Source organism: Belonocnema kinseyi, chromosome 1, assembly GCF_010883055.1.
Source record: "Belonocnema kinseyi isolate 2016_QV_RU_SX_M_011 chromosome 1, B_treatae_v1, whole genome shotgun sequence".
Taxonomy (NCBI): domain Eukaryota; kingdom Metazoa; phylum Arthropoda; class Insecta; order Hymenoptera; family Cynipidae; genus Belonocnema; species Belonocnema kinseyi.
In genome coordinates this window covers 99,884,588-99,896,142 of record NC_046657.1, presented here as the reverse complement: position 1 = coordinate 99,896,142, position 11,555 = coordinate 99,884,588, and the positions used below count along the sequence as shown (strand labels likewise).

The 11,555-nt window shown below is 32.3% G+C and overlaps 1 protein-coding gene across 21 annotated transcripts in view; it reads left to right on the top strand.

Annotated features, from left to right (window-relative positions):
- Positions 1-223: 223 nt before the first annotated feature.
- Positions 224-11,555, top strand: part of LOC117174841 (ephrin type-B receptor 1-B) — a 159,903-nt gene continuing 148,571 nt past the window's right edge. For all 21 annotated transcript variants that reach the window (XM_033364372.1, XM_033364364.1, XM_033364250.1 and 18 more), the window contains exon 1: positions 224-1,086. The gene's annotated coding sequence lies outside the window, so the exon portion shown is untranslated. The remainder of the gene's footprint in view (positions 1,087-11,555) is intronic.

Genomic DNA, 11,555 nt, shown 5'->3' with positions numbered 1-11,555 from the left:
ATTATGTATACAGAAAAATGTGAACTTATCAACGTTTGTGATCAATTAAAAAATTTGAATTAATTTAAAATTAAACATTTCACAATTTACCCCAGGCGCCTTTTATAATTCTCCACTCCTGATCGGGCCGAATAGCGGTTCGGTGGAAACCAGCCGGGCAACCTCCGCTCCGTTCAGCGCTTCGCTTCGCGTTTCGTTTCAGTTCGTGTCCTCGCTTCACGAGGGATGGTTCTATTTTGAATCTCTCGCGGCGCGTCCTTAATTCAAAAGAATCCCAAAAAAAACAACACAAAAAGGAACTCTTTCTTCAATTATTCAATTCTTCAGTGAAAAATGAATAGTGAGTGAACATTCAAAAACCTCCATTTATCGATTCTCCATCGGATCCTTCAATAGTAACAGTCATTTTATGAACAAACAAACAAAACTTCTCTTATAACAAAATCTGATTCCTGAGAGTGATTTCCCGAAATTAAAAAACATAAATATCCGAACGCACCTCTATCTTCAAGTCATATCGGTATTTAAATTCTGTACCCTTTAATTAAAATAGAAGACTGAAAATTGTTTTTTGTGTGTTTCTCGGACGTGGACTAGTTGAAATTTCGAGCGATTGAAACGTTCGAAAATCTGCAAATCTTGAATCGGTGTTTCCAGTTTGGAGGAGCGTTGGTTTGCTAGCCGTGGACGTGTCTGTCCCGTCAGTGAACGAGAAACTCGAATCGAGAGAAGAAGCAAGCGAGTGGCGAGTGCATGGGGCTAAAATGGCGCTCGCAGTCCAAGCACCTCTATCGACCGTGACAAATAATTCAGCACTCGCTATGTACCTTCGCGAGCCGCGAAATTTATAAAGTGGTTTTCCTCAATCCCGACCTATTTTCGGTTCCAGTTATTTGCATGTGTGTCGAATCCTTATATTAGTGGAAATAGGAAAATAAAAAAGGGCTGGAATTTGGATTGCAACTCGTGAATTTGGATCCCTTTTGTATTTTGTGTGGATTTAAACAAAGTGAAAATAAAACAAGTGGTGTTGAAAAAAAAGTGCACGCGAGGATTTTAAACTGATATTGAAAGAGGAGTTTGAAGGTAAGGTTTTGTGGTTGAAAATTTCAGGTGTTTGGTCATTTAATTTGTAAGCAATGAAAAATATGAGATTTTAAATAATTTAAATTCAATAAAAATTGGAGCATTTTAAGTTAAAAGCCTTTGAAGTCGAGCTATTTTTAACTGAAAACGAAAGCAGTAAATTGGAATTGTATTCAGTTTGGATAATTATTTAATCTGTGAAACTTTCGTTCAGTTGTTTCCTGTTGTAAATAAACCTAGATTGATGTTATCGTTTTTATAGCAAGGAAACACATTCGTCATGTTTCGACCATTCTATTGTACTTTGCATTTTTGATATTAACATTCAACTCGACATTCAAGAACAATGGCACGAAATTCTTAGAAATTATTTATTTTTCTTTCTAATCCAAAACATAGGAGGATGAAAATGAGTCAGTGGGATTAAAGATGAATAGAAAATGACCAATAAATGCTTTGAATTTTTCCTTTGTTTCCTGGCAACGGAAATTGAAACGTTGCAAACCGCATAATGTCCAATTTAAATATTTGAAATTGTACAATTGCAAGATAGAAGACGAAATATTTAAACAGTTTAAACTTGAAATCGTTCATCAAAAAGTTTTAATGCAAACGCCATAAACTGAAAGATTCCATGTTATCATAGGTTAAATGTTAGAAATCGTACCATGTACGAATGAAAGCGCTGTTATTTAAACAATTAAAATTTTTAATTGCCATTGAAAAAGTAACGGTGGAATTTGAACGATTCCAATTTGAAAAGTATCATATATTACACACACACACACACACATATATATATATATATATATATATATATATCATATTGGAAATTGCAAACAATATTTCGCTCACTAAGAACATTCAGAACGTCAGGTACGTGATGATTCTAAAGTTTGGAGTATTCAAAATTGCATAATTTGATATGGAGATTTGAAAATATTTCGAATTGTTTGCTTTTATATTTCAATTCATCAAAATTATGTGACTAAAAAAAGCAGTGCCTTGTTTGGATAATTTAAATTGATAACTAACCATGTAGAATAATTTTATCATAAAAATTGTACAGTTACAAAAAGCGTTTGATAAAAGATTAAAAAATTGATCATTTTACCTTAAAATCTTTGTAACTGAAGAATCTAAATTTGTTTCCTTGAATTATATATGATTTTAGGTGAAAATCTACTAAAACGACAATTTTAAATACAAATGTATCAGTTGGAATTAATAATTCTAAACTAAAAAAGGTAATGTCGCAGTAATCATGATGGCCCTAATAATGGGAAAACTTGATTATTATTTGAACATATTTTATAAAAATATTTTTAATGTACCATTTAATTATACAACTCATTTTTGAAACATTTTATAATATTGAATGGAAGTTTACTGAATTTAAATTATGTAAAAAACAAGAAAATTTGCGTCACGATTAATAATACGTTTACGTTGTTAAAAACATAATTTGAGGAGAAAAACGTCATAAAATATTAGCCTAAAAAAATGACAGCGTCCTAAATATTCCTCCATAATATGAAATATTGATGAATTTTAGTTAAAGGGGTTCAAAATTAAATGGATAACGATCGTAAAAGAAATAATATGCGACAGAAACTGTTGAAATCGTTCATGTTTCATGAAGATTTATATGTTTTCAGGGTTTAAGTGTCAATGATGTACATGTAAAAGATCTTGAAATTGAACAGTTTTAAATTGAAACATTACAAATGGTACAATTTTAAATTAAAAACGATCATACAAAATATAATCTAGAATTGACAGATGATAGCGTTTATAATTGAACATTTGTTTCAAATGTATATAATTCCAAATTGTACAATCTTATACTTATTATCTAGATAATAATTTCGAAATTGACCGCTTTGGCATGGAAGCTCCCAAAGTTGGATTAAAATGCTTAAAAATTTGATTGCCTACCAATTTAAACTTCTTTTCAACTTGGATTTTATGATCATTGCTATACAATTTACACTCTTCACGCTTTTGGACTCCCACTCTAAACTAAACATTCAAATGCCTTACTTTACTCAATAAATACGAACATTAAATACTTTTTAAATACCAAGCGGTACTCCTTTTTTAAATAGAACTGTATATGCAGAAGAAAAATGTTTCATTTCATAATTATTGCGTAAAATGAAATTTTCGCATGTTCAGCTTAGTTGAGTTACTTATTCATTAAAATGAGGCAATTGAATTTTGAGGTTAGAGCTTGCGTTCAACAGCCTTAAATTGCAATTCTCCTAGATTTGCCCGCTAGACTTTTTTTATGTACTCTAAACCCAACCTTGCAAAAAACCAATGACCCCAAATCTTTTGCATACATTCAATGGGGCTTATCTTACTCTTTACATTAGACCTAAGCTCTAAAATAAATGTTAGCAAGTGGAGATGGAAGCGATTATTGAATGAAAGTTCTTTGATATTTAGTTATCGGCTAGAAAATAGGGTAAAATTTCATTAATTACCTCCGTTCACGTGGCACGTCGTTTCAACTTAGGATTATTTCGCAGATTTAGCTTGACGAATGGCACGTGTGACTGCCCCTTTAATAATAAAGCTCAGCCTTCAAAGATCGTATCGAATATGGTGTCAATGACCCTTTTATGACGACACGCCCATCTCTTTCTCTTCGTGAACTCGATCGCCAAATTGTGCAGACCTTCCTCGTTTTTATTTTTTTTTATCAGGAGTTTCATGCCTCATTTTCTGTTTTTAAAAATATTTTTCCAGAATTTATCACTTCTTTTTTCAAAAGGGCGAACATGGAACTAAGAAATAAGGAAATGATAAATAAGCTTGAGAGGTCGTGAAAAAATGATGCCGTTTATTTAGGAATGTATAATTTGCAAGTTATGAGCCCTGTTTGGTGGCGAAGAAAGTTAATTGGATCCTGCGTTTCGTTACTTTGTGTTTAATATCCTCGTATAGTGTTTTGCTTTATATTTATTAAAAGAAGTTTGCGACACCCCTCCTTTCCCAGTTTGTAAGGTTCTGAACAAAAGTGAATGCGTGTTATTATTATTTAATATTATAAAACCACTTTTGAATTTTTCCATGATAATAACATGTGAAAAAAAGATATTTTTGCAAATTCCGTCCAAAAGGATCAAAGTCGACCTTTTTTTTGGACACGCTAAAGTTAATGACCACGCGTTTTCGAAAACAATAATGCAAATTGGGAGAGGGGTGAGGCATTGCTGCTTGGCGGTATTGAAATAACCTAAAATAAGCCGGTATTTTGTTTTTAAGCGTTTTCGTCAACTTTCAGTAATTTAATTATCTTGGCATTTTTTATTTTGTAAACGTTTCCGCGCAAGTTTTAAACTGTTTTTAAATCATATATATATATATGCTGTTTCGATTTCGAAGAGTGTTTACTTGTTAACTGTCGCAAAATGTTTACCCGTCGGTGTGTATGCCTGTGTGCGTGTGTGTTGAAATAAATTTATTTTACTCCAGTCATTTTTGTTATGGTGACGATGTTTATTTTGATTTTTGCGCTTACTCGATTTCATTGTATATTTGAGAGAAAGTTAGCAACATTAATTGAAAAAAATGCCTAATTACATTTTTAATCATTAGAAGCTTTCATACTTAGAAACAATTAATTGTGTCGAAATCGAGAGCGACGAAACTGTCCCAATTTAAAAATCTAGAAAATTAAGGACTTGATATTTATTTTAACATCGTTTGCATTCAAAAGAAAGCTTTCGAGGACTTCAGAATTGAAGAGCGTTCAAATTTGATGTTTTTTGTTGTTGATATTTTCAAAATATCCAGCTTTTGACAAGATTTTCTTACATTTGGAAGCTTTTCAATTGAATTTCTCGCAATTGGGAATTTTTCGAGTTTTGATGCCACCCAAGTTTGAGTCTGTGACGTTTTATTTTTCAAGGATTAAGATGATAATAAAATGGTACTTGACAAGTGGACACTACCTATTAGACTAGAGTCTAGACTAGACTAGACTGGGATAATAAATAAAAGAAAGACAAATGCAAGGGAAAAAGAAGAAAAATTAATCGCAGGTGGTTCTCGCACCACGAGGTGGAGATTAACCTCGACCCGAATCCTCTTGATCCTGGAGATAAGAGGAGCATCGCATCGGAGAGAACCCAGTTCTAACGGTCCGAGGACCCTATCTATGTTTCATACGGAATGCTTCTTCACTTCTCTCTCTTTCGGCACACCCATGGAAATCAATTTCTGCATTTATTCCAAACTTGTGCCATCTTATTCTCATTCCAATCTGAGTCATTTTGTAAGACCGGAAATTAACAAAAAATTAAAAATTTAATTGTATGAAATCGGTATCGTTCAGGGCTAACGTTACGGAAAATTCCGTAATACACTCAACTCTCGATATAAGAAATCTGGCTTATAATATTCCTGGAGGCTGGAAAATGAGACTGAATTTATTTGATTAATGTTTTAATACAAATATTTTCAACCATTTTACTTCACGTCATTTTCAGTTTTTAATTTGAAAAGTGTTTATAGTTGATCGACTATTGACGCCTGCGCGCAATAGCTTCAATAAGTCATGGATTCAAAGGAACGTGTGGTCGAAATGATTTCTTTCATATTTCTGAATATAAGAGACGAGCAAAGGGAACCTACTAATAAAAGTTTTAGAAAATCGGTACTCGAGTTTCATGACCATCGCTTTTTCGATCTCTTTTACTCTCTTGCAAAAATGTCTTCTTTCTTCTTTGATCGTTCTTCTTAGGTTCTTTGGACATCGTTTTTACACGATTACATACGACCCGTGTGCGAGGGCTTTTTTCGTTTTCATTCGATGGGTCATTTTTTTGGGAAGTGGGCGTACCTCTTTCCGGTTTTCGGCCCATTGTGTTCCGCCCTGTCTGTTTCTTCTGCTTTTTCTTCTTCTTCTCTTGGTTTCTTGGTGCATTCGCGAAATAAAGAATGTGCGTTAGCAGCCACTTTTAACGTGCCTGTATTAGCGTTCTATTGCAAGTGTAAGTTCGTGTCCAGATAGAGCCTTTTAGTCCCGATTCAGTGGTGTAGCTAAAAATATCGTAAAGTCAGTTTATATAATTTTTGAGGTAAATTCAGGTATAAACTGAATACATTTATTTTTCAATGGGGGGAATTTGCTGGAATATTAAATTGAAAATTAAAAAAGACGATTGAATATTTCAAATTGGAAGCTTTAACAGTTCCAAAATTTCAGAGCTAGAATTTTTGAAATGGAATAATTTTAGATCAAGCTGGAAGAGCGATTAAACCTTACGAAAAATTCCGTAACGATGGACAGTTGACAATCTGAGCGACTTTCAGTGCTTCTTTTTGAATGCTTCTAATTTTAATTGTCCTAATTTAAAAAAAATTTAATATCAAATCAAAATTTTATGCTTGAAGACTTTCAAATTAGAATAGTCCATTTCTAATGTCTTCTAATTCGGAATTTTACTGTTTCCGTTACTTTAATTGGGCGATTGTGTAATTTTCAAATTTGATTTTTTTACATTCCAATGCTAACTTTTTTGAAACTGCATACATACGGTTGGATGATTTATTTTGAAATGCTCATCAAAATTTAAGTCTTAACATTAAAATCATCAACTTAAAAGATTGTTTAATCCGAAATTATACGCAATATTGAATGCTAAATTTAAAAATAATTGTTCAATTTAGGATATATAAGAAACTTGTAAACTTTAAAAATTTTAAATATTGTTTCGAATTAGATCCATCAGTTCAAATTAAATATTCACTTTTGATGTCTAGAATTTTGGAATGTTGGACACAGGGAAAAAGACAGGCAATTTGGAGTATTTGATGGAAATTCAAACACAATTTTTCACATGGTTAAGGTGTCATTTATGATGATAAATATATCTCGCAAATATGTGGTTTTCTAACTTTATGCTCTACGGTCTACGCGATTATTTTCCATTAACGGTACGTGTCGTTATCCAGGGGGATCTCGAGAGAAATGCGATTTTAGTGAAGAAGCAGGGCCGAAAACGTATCATTACCGCTGACCAGATGGATGGATCGAGGAGTGCGTTTTACCGTTGTAAGGGGACACAATGGACTATATGTAGGGATCACTATGTAACATTTACGTCGCCTCGACCTGCGTTCAGATCACATACTTGATAAGGCCAAAGGGAGAAGAAAGATTGAATCGCCCTAAAGAATGACCTGGCGGAAATTATTACGAAATTTGGTGCTGGCAATGTTTATAAAAACGAAAAGGTTTTCCTAGAGATAAAGAAAAGCGTTTTTCAAGGTTTTCTGATACAGATAAAAGAAAACTTGAAAATAAGCGAAAAGGCAGGTAATAATTGGTCAGCAAAAGTCAAGGAATTTCTGCAAGAGGCATTAAGGTATATTCATATATTTATTAATATATATTCTTGTTATTAAATTATTTTGCTTGTATTTCTGTTTTTTTTCTGCTGGTTACTCCGTGCGATTATATTTTAATTAAATATTTATATTATTTGAATGCAAATTCAACAATTTGTTATAAAAGTCATCCTGTTTGGTCGGAAATTCGTTTTTTTGCAAACTTTTTTTTGGATAGAAAATTTATCTGTTTGGTTGAAAATTCTTTTCTTTTCTGAAAATTGAACTATTTTTTTGAAAATTCGTCTATTTATACAAAATTTGTCCTTGTATGGTAAAAATTCATTTTTTTGAAAAATTTATCAGTTTTCTAGAAAATTCAATTCTTTTTTATAATTCCATTTTTAATTGACGTTTAATATTTTTTAAAAATAATTTTATTGTGCCAAAAAGTAAACTTTTTTGTTAAAAGTTCATTTTTTACCGTAAAAAATTATTTTCTTATGTTCAATTTGTTTTATTCCATTGATAAAAGGTTCTATATTACAATTCTGGTCTTCGAATATTAATGGTCAAGGAAAGTAGCACAAAGACATAGAAGAATTTAAATTTGTTTAAACTTGTTATGTTATCGTGGTCAATCGTTGTGTTTTTTGAAGTTATTGTTCATTTATTTAAATATAAATCATCGGTAACTACTTTGGATGCTTAATCGACTATGGTCATTTGAATATTTAATAACTTTATCATCCATCTGTGTATTTAAGGATATTGTTTGAAGCTTACACGGTAAAAAAAATTGAGCTGTGACAGGGATATTATTCCTTATTATAGCCAAACATTTAGCTGAAAACGAACGAAGGAATTTAGAAAGATCCCTGGATCAGCGAAAATGAATATCCTTGACCATTTTCCATATACCAGGGATATCGTATAGTCAAACCCCTAATGAGTATAGCTATAATAGGGATATTAAGAAAAGGTGTCTGAAGCAATTATCGGAAGAGCACCGGTGCATTATGGGAGCAGCGAAATAAAATGGCGACGGTCTAATCGGGAGCAGTGACAGTTGAGATTTAATTTGGACAATTAAACGCTTTTTACCACTTAAAATTTGCGCAAATGTTAATATTAAATGAAGTTTATGATGCAGTAATAATAATTTACATGTGTTTTGATTGTAGGCGATAACTATATTGAAATATCAAGAAACGCGATAAAAACAACAAACTTGACCTCCAAATGCATTACACGGATTTCAGGAAAATTCATTTTCGCGACACCAGATTTACGAGAACAATTTACATAAAGTAACTAAATGTGTAACTCTTCTAACTAAACGTTTTACCTAATCCAAGTGTACACTTTCTTTGAGTTTCATATATTCTCGATTCACTCGTTCGCCTCAAGAATTTTTTTTCCGTGTATAGTGGTTTTGACAAATTTCCAAACTTGAAAATTGCCTTGAATGGCCAATTATGGTACTGATTACAATATTGGCTATTTCTAAATGCAGCTTTCAAATTCTAAATATGCAATTAAATCTAAAATGTATATTCGAATGTTAGGAGTCGAATTTGATTGAAAACGGGTGTAATTTCTCTCATTTATATGAGAAAACAAGTTGTCGTACAGAAAATTATATAAATTGCGATTCGTTTCGAATGATAAATGCTGAAAACCCTTTCTCCCGGCGCAAGACATGGAGAATATTCTGTAATCGTGAAACGCGGCTCAGAGATCGGTTTCCGCGCGAGGCAATAAATCCCGCGGCGAAATCGCACTTTTACACTGGAGACGCGCGTATACTCGAAGTCGAATCTGGAATCGGGTTCAGACTGAACCACTTTCACCGGTTTCATCCACACACGTGTGATCCGAGCGTCCTCGCATCACATCGCTTCGCGTTTCCAATTTTCACACAGTACGGAATCTGAAATCGCTTGTAACACTTTCCTACCGATTTCCATTCTCTGCATATATTTCTGTGTCGCCAATATTGGTTAATGATATAGTTATAAAATTATTTATGTTTTTAATATTTTTGTTTGCCCCGGCGTTTTTCGAATTGATAGTTGAAACGTTTATAATTCCCAATTTTACAAGTTTCTTCATTTTTTATCGTTCATTTGCATATCATAACATTTTTAATAATACATAATTTGAAATTCCCAGATTTATAATTAAAAGTGTCAAATTTACACTTATAAACTAAGCCACTTCTGTTTGATTTGATGTTTGAAATTTAACCATTTTTACTTAACTGACCAGCATTGTAATTCTTTTTCAATAATTTCTTATGTCTAATATAAATTATGAAACATTTTTGCACTTTTCTGGGTTTGCAAAGTCATCAGTAAAAAATTTTGTTCATTTGAAGGTTCAGAACTTCAACCATTTTAACCTTATTCACTATTGTAAGGTTGGCAGGTATTAATTTTAAGACAATAAAATTAAAGACGTTTAAATTTCACAATTCAAATTTGAAGATTGTGCGATTTTAAACTTAAACGGAGTTCGGAATCTTTTAATTTTCAGTGTTCATACATTTTTCTATTCATTTTTGAAATTATGCCATTCTAAACGGGTTTTAGAAGAAGAATTTTGGAAGCTTTGAGTTTGAAATGTTCATTTTAGAACAGTTGCAAATATAAATAAAATAATGGAGTTTCCATTTGAATGCTTACAGGATTGAAATTTTTGTTACCAAAGCGAAAATTGTTCTATTTTAAGGTCTTTCTATTTGAAATAACAGAAAGTTTTTAGTGATTCTCATTAGAAGATTTTCCAATTTTTAGACTTATAGCGTTAAACTTATTCAAGTTTCAGCTTCCAAAGCTGGAATTTTTAAATTGTAATATCCTGGAATTTTTTTCCTCGTATTTTAGTAGCCAGTCTGGTTTATTACGTCGAGATATTGAGTTTGAAATGATTAATATTACAAAATTATTCCACGTCGTTTTGAGGGGTCATTGACGTGAAAAATGAATTCGGTCGCAATAGCTTCAGGCAATCATAGTATAAAAAGAGTGCATTTTTACACTGCGGAACTTTCGATAACATCTTCATAAAGTTGCTTGGTTCCATCTATAAAACTCTAAAAGAAGCAAAGCCAATATCGCGTTTGACTTTGCGCTCTACTGTGAGCACCCAGAAGGTGGTGTTTAGTGAAGAGATGAGTTTGCTATCTGTGTATTATAAAACATCTTACGATGGGAATACTATCGTGGGATCCTTTTAACAACTATCTATTCTATTAATTAGAGATTTCGAGCTCATACTTCTCAGAGATTAAAAGAACCAAACTTTTATGAGTTTTATAAATAAAAAAGATAAACAAATTATTTTCTGGGATTTCACATGCTATTTGATAATTGTTGAGAATTTGTTGATCCTCACCTTCTGAGAATTGCTATCCAACGAAAGTGAAAAATTGGGAAACTATAAAAGTATCGATGAAACGTTCAATTTTAAACTGAATTGGATGAAAACTTTTTATTGAGACAGGTGATAAATTGAAAGTACTCGCTTGGATGAATCGTTTCGACAGGCATTGAAAATTGTCGATAAATTAAGTCTATTGTTTCCGGGATGTTTGGCAATTTTATTAGTCGGAGGTCGAAATCCTGGACATGAAAAAAAAATTGAAACAAGCGGTTTTTTGGTTTGTTTGCGTGAATATCAATTAATTCGAACAGGTTTAATCATATAGATTTTTCAAATTCTAGTCTTATATTTTGAAAATTATATCTTTCCAGAATCTTTTGACATTCGAGTGACTAATGTATCCTGTGAAATGACAACAAACCTTACAAAGAATCTTTAAATCTAAAACCTCAAAATGGAATTCTTTTGAAAAAAATGAAAACATGGTTGAGAATAAAGATGGAACGTAGGATCCTCGAAAATGAGGATCTCGACAATATTATCACGTTTTTCGAACGTGATGAGCTCCGCAAGGATCAACGAAGAATTCTGAGCTCCTGAGGACCTGAGTTCACGTCCGGTTTGAAGAGTCTCAGCTACCTGGCTAACAGGTAGACTCAGAACAGAAAGAGAACAGTACCTTCTCTCCTCATTCCTCATTCTGCTCTGTCCTTTGCTATACCATGTCTGACAGAATCTAC